This window comes from Arvicola amphibius, chromosome 8, assembly GCF_903992535.2.
Source record: "Arvicola amphibius chromosome 8, mArvAmp1.2, whole genome shotgun sequence".
Lineage (NCBI taxonomy): Eukaryota > Metazoa > Chordata > Mammalia > Rodentia > Cricetidae > Arvicola > Arvicola amphibius.
The window spans coordinates 405559-421498 of record NC_052054.1 but is presented as its reverse complement, the minus strand read 5'-3'; the positions used below and the strand labels follow the sequence as shown (position 1 = coordinate 421498).

The 15940-nt window shown below is 35.7% G+C and overlaps 1 pseudogene; it reads right to left on the bottom strand.

Annotated features, from left to right (window-relative positions):
* LOC119820670 overlaps positions 1 to 15940 on the bottom strand; it is a 64070-nt pseudogene that overhangs the window by 47586 nt on the left and 544 nt on the right.

The following is a 15940-nucleotide window of genomic DNA, read 5'->3' as shown; positions in this document are numbered from 1 at the left end:
GTTGGATTTTTAATTTTTTGTTTGATGTCTAGTGGCAAATACGAAACCTTAAGTGAAATAGATTTTAGAGGTAGAGAAAATTTATTTTGCAGAAAATAGAGCTCAGTTATAAAATAATGAGAATAGGTTAAGCACCTACTACATATTCTTAGAAAACAAGAAGAAAAACCAAAAATATTGTCCTTAAAATTCCAAATCAAATATTAGCTTATGGAGGTTGTAATCATATTGATTATTTTCTTGTTCAAAATCTATCTTATTAAATGACTGTTTTGAAATGAGAAGTGATGAGAGGCTACAGGAACCACATCCAGCCTTTCAGGAAGGCAGCCCTCATTCCAAGGATTTGGGATGCAGAAGTGGAGCACTGCCCTCTAGAGGGACAAGCATTTCCTAAAGCGGGTAGCTATGTTGTAGCAACCAATGCAGCTTTCTTCACACCACATCCAAATTTCAAATAAAAGACTTTCTATGTGTTAATAATGGGAATTGTAATACTTTTAATAAGACTTTTTTTTCACTGTTAAAATTTATTTATTTCACATACCAACCACAGTTTCCCCTCCCTCCTCTCATCCTGTTCCCTCCCCCACCTTCCTTTTACACCCCTGCCCCCATTCACTCCTTTACTTTTAATAAGACTTTAAAGAAAATATGTACAGTAAAAACCTATCTATGTGGGGAACCCTGATGGCTCCTTGGCCTTGAGAGGGAGGGAGGGGAGGTATGGGTGGAGGGGAGGGGAGGGAAGGGGGAGAAGGAGGGGAGAGAAAGGGGAGAAGGAGGGGAGGGAGGGGGGAGGAGGAGGGAAGGAGATGGAAATTTTTAAATATAAAAAAAAAATAAACCATGAGGAAAAAAAAAAAAAAAAAAACAAAAAAAACCTATAAAGGGCAATCTATAGGATACGGAAGATTTCTTCACATGCCATGAAAATTACTCCTTCAACATATCAACCACCTTATGCTGACTTACATAATTAAGCAGGGCACTTCTTACTTCTGTCTCACCCAGAGCACCATGCTATATTTGCAAACCTACACATGTGTTTCAAAATATAAGAGTGAGAATCTTTAATGATCTACTAAGGAAAATTACTAACAAAAGTTCTGGTTTGCTGTGTTGTTTTTCCATGTGCAAAGAATTAAATTAGTCTTTTACAAAATGGTGATCTGTCAAGCCTCAGCTCTTCCTCATCTAGTAATAATTTTGTTCATACAATATATTTTGATCCTAGTTTCCCCTCCCTCATCTCCTTTTAGATCCTTCTCACCTCTACACCCATACAGCTCCATACCTTCCTTCTCTGTCTCTTACTAAAAAACAAACAGGCAAACAAAAAAAAAAAATAAAAGAAGTACTAGAAACAGACACACATAAACACACACATGCACACAGACACATCCACATACACACAAAACTCATAAAAGCACAAAATCAGAAGCAATATAAAAAGCAAAAGGCCAGCAATATTTTTAATGCCCAAACAATATGAAGGAACAATATTTTAAAATACCATTGAGTTCATTTTACTGTGAGTTCATATGAATCAGTCCTGTTGTATGGGAAAGGCACTGTTTCTTTGGTACCATCCATCCTCTCTGGCTCATATATATATATATATATATATATATATATATATATATATATATATATATTCTTTCTGCCTCTTCTTCTGCATAATTCCCTGACCCCTGAGGGGTAGGATTTGATGGAGACATCCCATTTAGGACTACAGATTTAAGAGAAAAGAACATTATATCAACTGCCATTATTACAGTCACATAGGCAAACTATGGGGCAAATTAAATATATTACAACAGAAATGCCAAAATTTAATCAAGTCTCTGTAAATGAAAATAACAATATCTAAACTGAAAAACACACTGGAAAGAATTAACAGCAGGTCAGATAGTATCAGAAAAAATTTCTGAAGAACATGTGATAGACACCATTAAAAATGAAAAGATAAAAATAATGAGATCTGGTGCCCTCTTCTTGTGCATACATACATAATAAATAAAGAAATCTTTTTTAAAAAGAAATGAAAAAACTTTGAAATAAATCCTGAAATATTTTTAAAATTATAAACTATAAACTCAGAGATTCAAGAGCCTTTTAATCCCAAAACAAATGAGACTTGAGGATACTACTTGTAAGTATATCAAAGAATGTAAACCAAACAATAAAGAGAAACTCTTTGGTCCTTCCTGAACATAAATGTTCAATAAAATAATTTTTGTCATGGTCCTAGTTCCTTAAAAAAGTTTTATTATTGTCATATTAATTCTGAATTAGCAACAGTATAAAACCTCTTTTATACACACCATTCAAAAGTGAGGAAAAGTATGTGCAGAGACAAGAAGTGCTTCAGTGATATAAAATTCAGGAAAACACAGTCTTACCTTGTTTTGGGCTTTTGCCACACTCAGTAGAAAATCCTGTTGATGAAGTCACTGATAACACCAGTAGTTCTCCATGACCTGGCTTTTCTTACTGATCTGCTTTGTGTTCTAGAAGCTCTTTTCTTTTGTAGATTTATTTACTTATGTCATGGGAATGCACATGTATGTGAATGCCAACAGAAGTCAGGAGATGGCAATGGATCTCTTAGAGCTGGAGTTAGTTATAGGTAGTTGTGAATGCCTAACACCAGTGATGGGAACTCTGGTCTTCTGCACAAGCAGGAAGCCCTCTTAACCAATGAGACATTTCTGCAACCCAGAATCTGTGCTTTTCAAAGAACATTTAAAGCTTATATCAATCATTGATCAACAATAAATTCAATGGGAGGGTGGATCATGTGTTCTCCCTTTTATGTAGCCTAGACTGGTCTCAATTTCAAAATTATCTTCCCTCAGCCACCTTAAATACTGAGATAGCAGATAAACACCACCATGCTAACTAAATTCAACACAAAGTTTAGACACTATTGAATCGCATAAGAATCCAACCTAGTACATATACAGAATCCTTCCTTCAAAGTACTCATGTCTAGCAAGGAAAGTTAAACACTGAACAATTACCATTAAAAGTGCTATGTTCTAAGCAACAAAGACCAGATGTTGTAAAAAATATATAAACCTTTAGGCAAGATTCATCAAACAAACTGGCTATCTAAAATCTACCCTTTATTTCTCCTTGACCCCCGTATAAATTTAGGAATTCAGAATCCAAATACTCAGATAAATACAGTTCCCAAATATCTGAAATGTTTGGCTTTACTTCTTTGAACTGTGACTTTCACAAGAGGAAGAAACATGATACAAACTCAAAGAAACTCCTCACTTCATTCCATAGTTTTTCCTTCCTATCATGTGGTTCTAAGGAACACTAGATGACAAATACTTCTAACCTTAAACTACACTGAAATGGAAAAGATATACTCTATTAGAAACACCCCATCAAAGATGAGTGCCATATTTATGTCAAAATATGAATGATCAAAATATCTAATGTAACGTTTACACTTTTATGAGATTGTTTTGAAGTGCTTTTAAAAACCATAATTTCTAAAAATAAGTAAAACTTGAAAGAGTTATAATTATGGAAACATAGGAAGAAAAGAAAAGTGGGGAAGCCGGGCAGTGGTGGTGCACACCTTTAATCCCAGCCCTCAGAAGGCAGAGGCAGGTGGATCTGGATGAGTTCGAGAGCAAATGCCAGGACAGGTTCTAAAAGCTACAGAGAAACCCTGTCTCACGACAAAAAAAAAAAAAAGAAAGAAAGAAAAATGGGAAAGCCTCAGTTATTCAAGAGTTAATAATGAATGCTTTCATTTACCATCCTGTTAACTTTCATTCATCACAAAATAAGTAGATATAGATTTATGAATAAGAAAATATAAGTATATTCTAAAAATACAAGGTTATAATTTAGCACTTGTTGGGAATAGCATTGCAATGATTATCAAAAATCTCTATTAAATACTACCTTAGCTGGAGAAATCATAAACTTGAGACAAAAACCTACTACTTCCATTTTCCTAAACCAATACAATGTCTAACTGTACTTTCAATGCATACCCTGATAGTGTAGCTCTACCCCTTCAAAGAATCTTCTTTTTTCAATAGATAGAGACCCACAACTGGTCAAAAGGCAGAAAGTAAGGGACTCTGGGATGCCAAACACCAACTGTTACATGTGTAACACAACCCTTACACCTAACTCTCAGAGAAAAACATGGAAGAGGGGACACAATAAATTAAGGGCAGGGGTTCTGGACACCTGTTACTAGATACTTCCCCTGTGCATTTCCCTATTAAGTGGAATTATCTACATATGAAATCTTAACAATACATTGTCTGAACAAGTATAATGACAATCATAGACAACATGTGTCAACATAGAAAAGAGAAACTCCATGTGTTTCCACATCCGGATAAAGAGTTAGCAATAGTCAGTGGCTTCTGAGAAAGAATCTCCAGGGGTGAATTCCAGTATAAGATGTTGGATCCTAGGTGGTTACAAACTTCATTTACATCATAAAAGAAATTTTAAGTCATTGAAATAAAAACTATTTTGTGGATCTCCTAGACTGCTTAAACCCAAGAGTATATGAAGTCTTGAGAAAGCGGGCTGGAGAAATGGCTCAGTGGTTAAGAACCCTGGTTGTTTTCCAGAGTACTTCAGTACAATTCGCAGTACATGGTGGCTCACAACCATCAGTAAGTCCAGAGAATCCAGTATTCTCTTCTGGGTCTCCACAGGCACCAAGTTTACATACAGATTACAAGCACCTATACACATTGAATAAATAAATAGATAGGTAGATAGATAGATGATAGATAGATAGATAGATAGATAGATAGATAGATAGATAGATAGATGATAGATAGATAGATGATAGATGACAGATAGATGATAGATAGATAGATGATAGATAGATAGATGATGATGAAGATAGGTAGCTAGATAGATCTATAGATGATACGATTGCTAGATAGATAGATATAGATAGGAAGAAAGATCGATAGATGATATAGATAGATGATTAGACAGACTAGATAGATAGATATATGATTAGATAGAGATAGATTAGATGATAGATAGATAGATGTAGGATAGATAGATGATAGATAGATAGATAGATATATAGATGATAGATAGATAGATAGATAGATAGAAAGAAAGATAGATAGATGATAGATGATAGATAGATAGATAGATAGATAGATGATAGATAGATAGATAGATAGATAGAGATAGATAGATGATAGATAGATAGATAGATAGATGATAGATAGATGATAGATAGATAGATGATAGATAGATAGATAGATAGATAGATAGATAGATAGATAGATAGATAGATAGAATTTTTTAAAAAAGAAAAAGAACTCCAAGAAAATAAGAACAAATTCTCTGGACCTTCAATGCCAATGTCATAAACTGACAGGGCTACTCTATGTAGTAGCCCTAACTGTACAAGAACTTGTTCTGTAGACCAGACAAGGCTGGCCTCTAATTCAAAGATCTGCCTGCCTCTGCCTCCCAAGTGTTGGGATTAAAGGCATGTACCATCACTGGCTGAACTCTTGATGAAGCAAATTTTGCCATGTATTCTGGAAAGTGGAATGAAGTTTAAATGTTACCAGAACACTTTGCTTTCAATAACATTGCAAGATGTGGGTGTCAAGAGAAAGGCAGGTGATTGAGGGCACCTTGCAAACCTTTGAGGATATTTTTTGTCTTGCTCAGTAAACTACAAGCTCTATAAAGGTAAAAGATAGCATAATTTAGCCATCATACCATACTCAGCCCTAACACATGGTTAGGTATACAATATTTTAACAAATGAGTGAAATAAAAAGCACATTAGATGCTAGTACATATACTATAAATCTGCCAGATATCATAAAACAGAATTTCTCACTAAATAATAGAAACTAGGGAGTCTTGTCAAGGAAAGACAGCTTTAAAAATGCAAAGACTTTAAAATCTGGTTGATGATTTTCCTTCCTAGATGTTCCTCTTGAATGTACACCCTTCCACTTCCATTTTTCCATTGTGTTGTGATACATAATGAGGCCCCTTGACAGAAAGTAAATGGATAATGACCCATGCTCTGGAACCTCTGAACTGTGAGATAAACTTTTTTTTTTCTCACAAATTACCCAGCCTCAGGTAGTTTGGTATTCTAAACCAAATGTACTAACTCAAGAGCCTATAACAATAATAAGTAAGCTAAGTCAGAAAGAACAGGTAAAGCCCATGGCATAGCATGTGATCAAAATTACAGTCACTATAATTTGAATAAATAATAACTTTAATAACTATAGTATAAAATCCATTCCATCAGTCTTTTGTTGCACCCTTTCATACTTCAAAGATCTTCTAAGGTTTTAAGTTTGAACTGCTAATAACTAGAGAATAGTAGCATAAATAGCCATTAGCAAAGACTTAACTGCTAACATTTCAGGGAACAAGGTCCTTGTAATACACTGAAGGCCTCTGCACCAATCCACATGCCAAGGACCTTAGGAAAAAAATTGTTTAAAGAGTTCATAGTTGGAAAGGGAAGACAACTAATGATGAACACAAGTGTAATGCATGTATATCATTAAATCAAAACTATCAAAAAAAGGATGCATTAAAGAAGATGGGGAGTCCAGTGTAGGTGGGGAGAAGCAAGTATCCTTGCAAATTCAGCAGTCAGAGGTTTCCTGAGAAGAGATCATTCAGGGACATAATCAAAAAGGAGAACGAACTTGGCCATGTGGATATCATTCTGAAAAAAAAATGTGTAAACAAGTCTGTCAATTTGTTGATTAACTATATTAATTATTTTCATTATTTCTTCATAATAATTTACCCAATTTTCATTCATATCTAATTTTTCATACTTTAAAAAATAGTTATTCATGAGAAACAATAATCAAAAAGAAATCTTAAGTTGAGAAACGGCAGTGCCAGTATCTCAGGAGGCTGATGCAGGAGGATGACCTGAGTTCAGGAACTTAAGTCCAGCTTGAGCCACATAACAAAAAACCATCTAAATAAAAATAAATAAAGATTTACAATTTTCCACTTAGTGAGCACTCAATAAATATTTTAAGTAACTATCTTTAATGAGGCAAATTAAATTAGCATGTTTGAATTTCAGAGACCACCCTTCACCAGCTCCAATGTCTTAACAGAATTCATATAACAATGTTGTTTTCCTAACACCGGTTTAATATGTGGTCAGTATTTTTACCATGATATAAAATATGACTATGACTCTACATAGGCTTACCAGCATACTTGTGGCTCTTGTGAAGCAAGGAATATATACTGTACAGTTTCTATAGGAAAGTATAATAAAAAGAACTGATAAATAAAAGTATTGGGAAAATTAAATGGATTGTTTTTAGTACCCAGATCTTGGTATGTGTTCCAAAAAGAAGAAATTATACAACTAGACTAATAAAATAATAATTCAAAAAATTCAAGAGAAATAGAGAAACAATAAAAATTATTTAAGACTAGAAATAGTCAAGAGAAAAAATTAATCATATAATAGCACTGAACTCTCAACAAGGTATGAAAATGTTCATGTTGGATTATAAAATAAACATTCAAATATATATTTTAATATCCTCCCTCATACATTTTAGTATTTCCCTGAACCACTTTTATTCATGTATAATTTATGTTTCTATGTCAAACACCTGCATGTTATAAATATATTAGTACAAAAACCTATTTTAAGGTTTTTATTAAATCAGAAGTATGTATGAGTGCACTTTCAGTTGAAGAAGTTAATGCAAGAGTTGCTGGCTAGTTATGGTACAAAACTGAGCCAAGAAAAGCATTCACTTATTTATATACTGCACCACCTGAAAATGTCTCATTTACACTGTGCCCAGAACCACAAAATTTATCAAATAAATTTCCATACACCCCAATCTAAGCAAAAGCTACATTTCCAAATACACTGTGAAATTCACATTACCCTAAAAATAAAATATTAGCACTATGCAGTTGTATCCACATACAGGAAAAAGAAGAGGTCATATTCTATAAATTTTGAAAACAATAACCTTCAGAAGATTTTTATCTAAAAAGTACCTCAGACTTAAAAAGGGGCAATAATGAAACTTATTAAAGCTTAAAAATGAAGGGTCTGGGTATTAAATTAATTGATGGTATTGTAAAAACAAATACTGGAAACATCTGCTTAAATTAGTTATTATAATACCTACAACCAGTCTTTTATATTAGCATGGAAAAACTATGGTATCTTGACTGCTTTTATCAACTCCATTAACATACAGAGATAAAGTCCAACTAAAAGATTGGTTATTGATAATTTAGTATACTTCAGAACTATATGTAACTTTGCCCTCTTCCCCAGGAGATATTTATCAATGTCTAGAGACATGGTGAATTATCATATGGGGTGGAGAGGGAGAGGGGGGAGGTGGCAGCACCACAGTACCTAGTGCCTCTCTCTCTCTCTCTCTCTCTCTCTCTCTCTCTCTCTCTCTCTCTCTCTCTCTCTGAGACAGGGTTTCTCTTAGTGCCTGTCCAGGGACAATCTCTTGAAGATAAGGCTGGCCTCAAACTCACAAGAGATCTGCCTGCCTCTACCTCCCGAGAAATGGGATTAAAGGCTTGCGCCACCACCGCCAGGCACACCCTAGTCTCTTGTTTGATATAGCCAAGGACTATTGATAAACATGTTACAGTGAACAGAACAGCCCTCCAAAATATCCAACAGCACCTATAACTATCTATATATTAACAGCACTGGATTTTAGACATTCAGTGGCTTAGTTGCTTTTCTGTTACCATAATAAAATATCTTGACAAATGCAATTCAAAGGAGAAGGAATTTATTTGGGCCTACAGTTCAAGGTTCATCATGATGAGGAAGACATGAAAGAATACAGGGAAGGCATGGTGGCAGGAAGAGGAGAGTGGTTGATAACATTGCATCCACAGTCAGAAAAATGAACAGGAAGTAAGGTTGGGTTATAAAACTTCAAGCTCCATCTCCAGTTATCCACTAACTCCAGCAACACTCCCTCTTCTAAAGGTTTTAGGCCCTTCCCAAATAACACATCAGCTGGGGGCTAAATGTTCAAAGCATGTAAGCCTATGGGGGGCATTTCACATTCTAGCCACAAAACTTTGCTTACATGTCTTTGTTTAAAACCCAACCCCTTGCCTAGGACAACCAACCATGACAAAAATTTTAAGGTCAAATGAAACCAAGGCATAAACTTCATAAAGTAGTTCTAAGCAAAGGACAATTTATAGAAAATATACTGATCTGTATATGTCAAGATGATAGAGTACTATTTTACCTAATATCCACCCTTCCTACTTGGCTAAAAGACAATTTTCTACTCCTCTTTGTGTGTTTCTTTTTTAGTTTTTATCATGCAAAATCCAATGTATTTACAAAACAAAATAATAATACAAACCATACAGCTTTAACAAGTGTCAATACTGTGTCATTTTATAAAATCTATGTTTCTTTTTTTATTGAGCCTTACATTTTCTCTGCTCCCCTTCTTACCTCTCCCCTCCCCTTCAATCCTCTCCCAAGGTCCCCGTGCTTCCAATTTACTCAGGAGATTTTGTCTTTTTCTATTTCCCATGTATATTAGATCTATGTATGTTTCTCTTAGAGTCCTCATTGTTGTCTAGGTTTTCTGGGGTTGTGATTTGTGGGCTAGTTTTTTGTTGTTGTTGTTGTTTTGTTTGTTTTTTTGTTTGGTTTTTTTTGCTTTATGTTTAAAAACCACTTATGAGTGAGTACATGTGATAATTGTCATTCTGTGTCTGGGTTACCTCACTTAAAATGACATTTTCTAGCTCCATCCATTTGCCTGCAAAATTCAAGATGTTGTTAATTTTTTCCATTGTGTAAATGTACCACATTTTCCTTATCCATTTTTCAGTCAAGGGGCATTTAGGTTGTTTCCAGGTTCTGGCTATGACAGACAATGCTGCTATGAACATAGTTGAGCACATGTCCTTGTGGCATAATTGAGCATCCTTTGGATATATACCCAAAAGTGGTATTACTGCATCTTGAGGAAGGTTGTTTCCTAATTTTCTGAGAAATCATCACACTGACATCCAAAGGGGCTGTATCAGCTTGCATTCCCACCAGCAATGCAGAAGTGTTCCCTTTTCTGCACATCCTCTCCAGCGTAAGTTGTCATCAGTGTTTTTGATCTTGGCCATTCTTATAGGTGTAAGATGGAATCTCAGAGTTGTTTTTGATTTGCATTTCTCTTATGACTAAGGATGCATTCCTTAAGTGTCTTTCAGCCCTTTTCAGATTCCTCTATTGAGATTTCTCTATTTAGGTCTGTACTCCATTTTTTATTGGATTATTTGTTCTTTTGATGACCAATTTCTTGAGTTCTTTGTATATTTTAGAGATCAGACCTCTGTCTGATGTGGTGTTAGCAAAGATCTTTTCCCATTTTGTAGGCTGTCGTTTGTCTTGTTGACCGTGTCCTTTGCTTTACAGAAGCTTTTCAGCTTCAGGAGGTCCCATTTATTGTTTCTCTCAATGCCTGTGCTGCTGGAGTTATATTTAGGAAGTGGTCTCCTGTGCCAATGCATTCAAGTGTACTTCCCACTAGAAAATCTATGTTTCTGTCATTTTTTTGTTAGTTGATTTTTCTTTACCATTTAAAAGCAAATGCCAGAGGACATATTCCTTTACCAGCTGATATTTAATTTTTTTCAGTATTTACCCTTGAAGGACGCTGATCGATATGAGCTAGAGACAGTGAACCTAAGAAGAAGTAAAAGAGGATTAATCAGATGGCATGAGAAAGAGATGGCAGAAACCAGAGCATCTATCCCAAATGCAAGCTGATAGTAGGGTGAGCCCTCCAAGAATTTATGACAGGAGCAGAGGGCTCGACAGAAAGCTGTAAAGGCAGTTGCAGTCAGGCATAAATGCAATGTGTATGGATTTCTGGATAGAGGCAGAAGTGAGATGATGCCGCAGAGATACAAACAATAAGGGTTCTGACTCAGGAATGCTAATAAGTCCTAGTGTCTTCATAGTTTTAACAGTTTAACAGCTATATGGAGTAAGAAGATAAAACTGAGAGTCAAGGGAAGTGGAGAAAATGCACATCAGTAAAGAATAAGGAAATGGTCACACCTAAACCACAAGAAACCAACCGGGGTTTCTTGTTTAAGAACTGAAATAGTGAAACTTGGTATAGGAAATCTATAGTACTCCCCTACTATGCTCAGAGAATATTGCAGAAAAGGGGGCACAAAGAATGTAAGAGCCAGAGGAAGGGAATGGTATGGAATACTCACTTACAGGAATGACATGACTGTTTCATTCTTTAATTCATGACAGCTTTGATCAACTGCCCAAGACTGGGCCTGGTAACATTATGTCACAGAAGTGTGTGTGTGTGTGTGTGTGTGTGTGTGTGTGTGTGTGTGTGTGTGTGTGTGTCGGGGTGTTTACAGGGTCCCTTCCTCCCTGGGGATATATACACAATTAATGGTTGATAGGAAGAGAGATTTTCTTCAGTGGTATAACCATTGTTGAAGTTTTCATGCTCTTATATACAGCATTAATGAAACTTATTGTCAGAAGCACACATCCACACACACATAAAAAAAAGGGAATTAAAATAAAGCTACCACATTCATCAGGGAATATATGGCTGGTGCAGGAAGAGATCGGCTTTAATGTAGTTTTTCATTACAATACAGAGTGCCTTCCACTTCCTTCATCTGGCTTCAAGGATTGCTCAGGTAATGTTTGCATTTTACATAAATTCCCTCCTCTGGAGAGAGTTTTAAAACCAATGAGAAAGTCATTAGTTACCCCATACCAGAAAAAAAAGTATTATTTTTTTAATCTAATATATGTATATGACGTATACATACATGGATAGCATTATCATGTGCATGAATGTGGATACATGCATGCCACAGCATATGTGCAAGAGTCAGAGAAAAACCTCAGGTCTTGGTCCTTTCCTTTTGTCATTTGAGATAAGCTCTTTTTTTTAGTTTGCTGGTGTGTATGTTATACTAGCTTACCTATGAACTTGCTGCAGCTGGGCTGCTCTTTCACCAATAGCCTCTCCTAGGCTCTCTTCATGCCAAGCCTCAACTTCTTTGCGTGACCCCTTCAGTTCTAGGCCTTCAACTGCTACTGAGGTTGCACCTTCACCTATGGCCTCTCCTAGCCTTTCACAGTGCCAAGCCTCAGCTGCTTTCCATGACCCCTTCATGCCTTCAAAACTAGTAACACCTGGGTGACATACATTCCCAAGTCTGGCTACCAACACGAGGTACAACTATCACCACCTCTGGAACACAGCTTCTCCATGCTCTCAGAAAACACTCCCCAGAAGTTTTCACTTCAACAATGCTGGTCTCTTCCTAATTAGCACTAATTTCTTAGCTCCAGACAACCAGCATCAATTGTCTGAGTAACATAAAGGTTTAATTTTAGTAATCCTGGCATCTTTTCAATCACAGCTGATTATTCAGCCCCAGCTAACTAGAACCACAGAATCTTAACTCAAAATAACAATTGGCCTTGATAGAGGCTTTAAACTTCCCTCTAAAATTTCACAAGCCTGGCCTCCACCCTCTGCACTGCTTTCAACATTCTTATCTTCCAAACTCCCACAGAACATCCCTCAGAAGCCTTAATACTCAATGGTTCTTATAGCCCAGGTTTCAAAAATCCTTCAACAATACTCCCCAAAACATGGTCATATCTGTCACAGCAATACCCTACTACACTAATACCAATTTTAGTTAGGGTTTCCATTGTTGCAACAAAACACCATGACCAAAAAGCAAGCTAGACAGAAAAGGGTAATTGTGATAGCATACACTTCTAGATTATAGTCCATCATTGGAAGGAATTAGAACAGGAACCCAGGAAAGGCAGTAGCTGGAGGCAGGAGCTGATGCAGAGGCCATGGCGGTGAGCTGCTTACTGGTTTGCTTTCCCTGTCTTGCTCAGCCTGCTTTTTTATAGAACCCAGGACCACAAGCCCAGAGATGGCATTGCCCACCCCATTAATCGCTAATTGAAAAAAAAATGCCTTACAGCTGGGTCTCATAAAGGCATTTCCTCAACTGAGGCTCCTTCCTCTCTGATGACTCTAGCTTGTGTCAAGTTACACACAAAACCAGCCAATACACCACAGAATTCAGGTCACACAGCTTTATCGTTAAATGGATTCTCTATGAGGAGGGAAAGGTCAAAATTCATCACAAACACGCAGAATACATAAGAAAACATTTAAATTAGAGATGTTTTGAAACTTTTGTTCTTTGAAATCATTTTAGACTTTACAGGTGATGCCATTTTCTTTAATCTCCCTATTTTAATTACACTATCGTGGTCTATTTATCAAAATGTGAATTTAAAGAGACAGCACAGAAGCAGGAAGGGCAGTGAGAAGGAAGCAAAAGGAGAACAAAAGGCAAACCCATGGGGGTTCAGTTAGCACTTCTAGCTACTTAAATTAACATCGGGTTACATTGACTACATCAAATAAATACATTATGAAGATTTTTTTTAATGACATAGAATAATAAACCAAAGTTCAAACTTCACCAGTTTTTCCAACAATGCTCTATTTGTGTTCCAATATTGTTTAGTTTGGTGTCTCCTTGGTCTCCTCTCATCAAAGAGAACTTGCATTAAGCAAATATCCTATACCATGCTGAACTTATTAGTTCTGATCTATTTTTTCATGTGTAATATGCCTTGGAATTTCTGCATACAAATTATGTCATCTGTGAATAGAGATAATTTGACTTCCCTCTTCCTGGTCTGGATGCCTTATGTTGTCTTCTCTTGTCTAATTGCCTGTTTTATCCTCAGTATGAAGCTGAAGAGAAGTGTTTAGAACTGGCAGCTTTATTTTGTTGCTATTCTTAATACCAAAGCCATCAATCTTTCACTACTAGAAAAAATATTGGATGTTTTGTTGGGTTGGGGAACTTGGTTTGCATAAGCATTTTAGTCATGAAAGGAGGGGATTTTTCTTCATGTGCTTTAACTGCATCTTTTAAACTATCCTACCTGAAGTTTGTATTCCCTATTAAGCCTCATTATGACCTTCAGGATCAGGAAACTGTTGAAGTTATGAAGGTGGGAATGGAGGTGATTCTTAAAGGCAAGTTCATAGCACTAGTGCCTGCATGAAATAACTGGAGAGATCTCACAGTATTAACTGAATGTCTTACCTGAAAGCTCTGAATAACAGAAGAAATAACACTCCAAAGGAGTGGATAGAAAGATATAAATTTAGGACTGAACTCAATAAAATAGAAATTAAAAACAAAGAATCAATAAAACGAAAAGTTGATTCCTTCAGAAAAATCTATAAAATTGATAAACCCTTAGCCAAATTAACTAAAAAATGGAGAGGGGGTATTAAAATTAACAAAAGTAAAGATGAAAAGAAGACATAGAGACATACAGTAGGAAGTACAAAAACCATAAGGACATAATTGAAAAAAATCTGTGCTCTACCAAATTGAAAAAATTAAAGTAAAATGAATAAGTCTCTTGATATACATTACCTACTCATGTTAAATTAAGATCAGATAAGTAAATTTAAGCATTCATACCCCTAGTAAAATAGGGGAAATAACTAAAAGTCTCCCAACCAAAAGAAACCAAAGACCAGATGAATTCAGCACAGAATTCTACTAGACTTTTAAAGGATTAATAGTAATATTACTCAAATTATCCTGCAAAATAGAAAAGAAGAAACATTGCCTAATTATTTTTATGCGGCCACAATTACCTTGATATCTAAACCACACAAAGATTGGGGGGGAGGGGAGACGGGGGGCGGGGAGAATTACAGAAGTTTCCTTTACAAACATGTATGGAAAAATTCTCAATAAAATATTTGCAAACCAAATCCAAGAACACATCAAAAAGATCACCCATCATGACCTAGCAGGTTTTATCCCAGAGATGAAGAGATGATTCAACATACATAAATTGATAAATGTAAATGTAATCCACCACATAAACTGACTGAATAAAAAAACACACGATCAGCCAGGCTGATGGTGGTGCAGTGCAGACAGAAAGTGTTGCACACTTTTAATCCCAGCAGTCAAAGGCAGAAGCAGGTGGATCTTTGTGAGTTTGAGGCCAGCTTGGCTGACAGAGCCAGTTCCAGTAAAGCCAAGGCTACACAGAGAAACCCTGTATCAAAAAACAAAATAAATAAATTAATAAATAAGTAAGCAAACAAACAAAAAAAAAATCACATCACCATCTCATATCTGCAGAAAAAGCCTTGGACAAAATCCAATACCCCTTCATGATAAAAGTCCTGGAAACACTAGGGATAAAAGGGACATAATAAAGTCAATTTACAGAAAACCAATAGCCAACATCAACATAAACGGAGAGAAATGCAAAGCATTTCCACTAAAACCAGGAACAAGACAAGGTTGTCCACTCTCTCCATACTAATTAAATATAGTACTTGAGACTAAACTAGAGCAAACTGAGGAGATCAAGAAACAGGAAAGGAAGAAGTCAAAGTATCTCTATTTGAGGATGGCATGATTTTATACAGAAGTGACCCCAACACTAGAAAACTTCTATAGCTGATAAACACTTTCAGAAAAAGAGCATGACACAAAACTGAGATTCAAAAATCAGTTGCCTTCCTATATACAAATAACAAACGGACTGAAAAAGAAATAACAGAAACAATACCTTTATAACCTCTTTCCAGCAGTAGATGACCAACACCAAATGAACTCAATAGTATTTTTGGAGTTTTTTTGTTTCATAAAAAAGGTTTGGATAGGCCTTTTTTAACCTTACAGTTCTTTTGCTTATATATTATGGTCTCAAATTTTGTTTTTTATGGGATTTCTATGTGTACAAATGTGTGTGTGTGTGTGTGTGTGTGTGTGTTTCTTATGCTTTTTCTTTGGTTCCTTTTTTCCT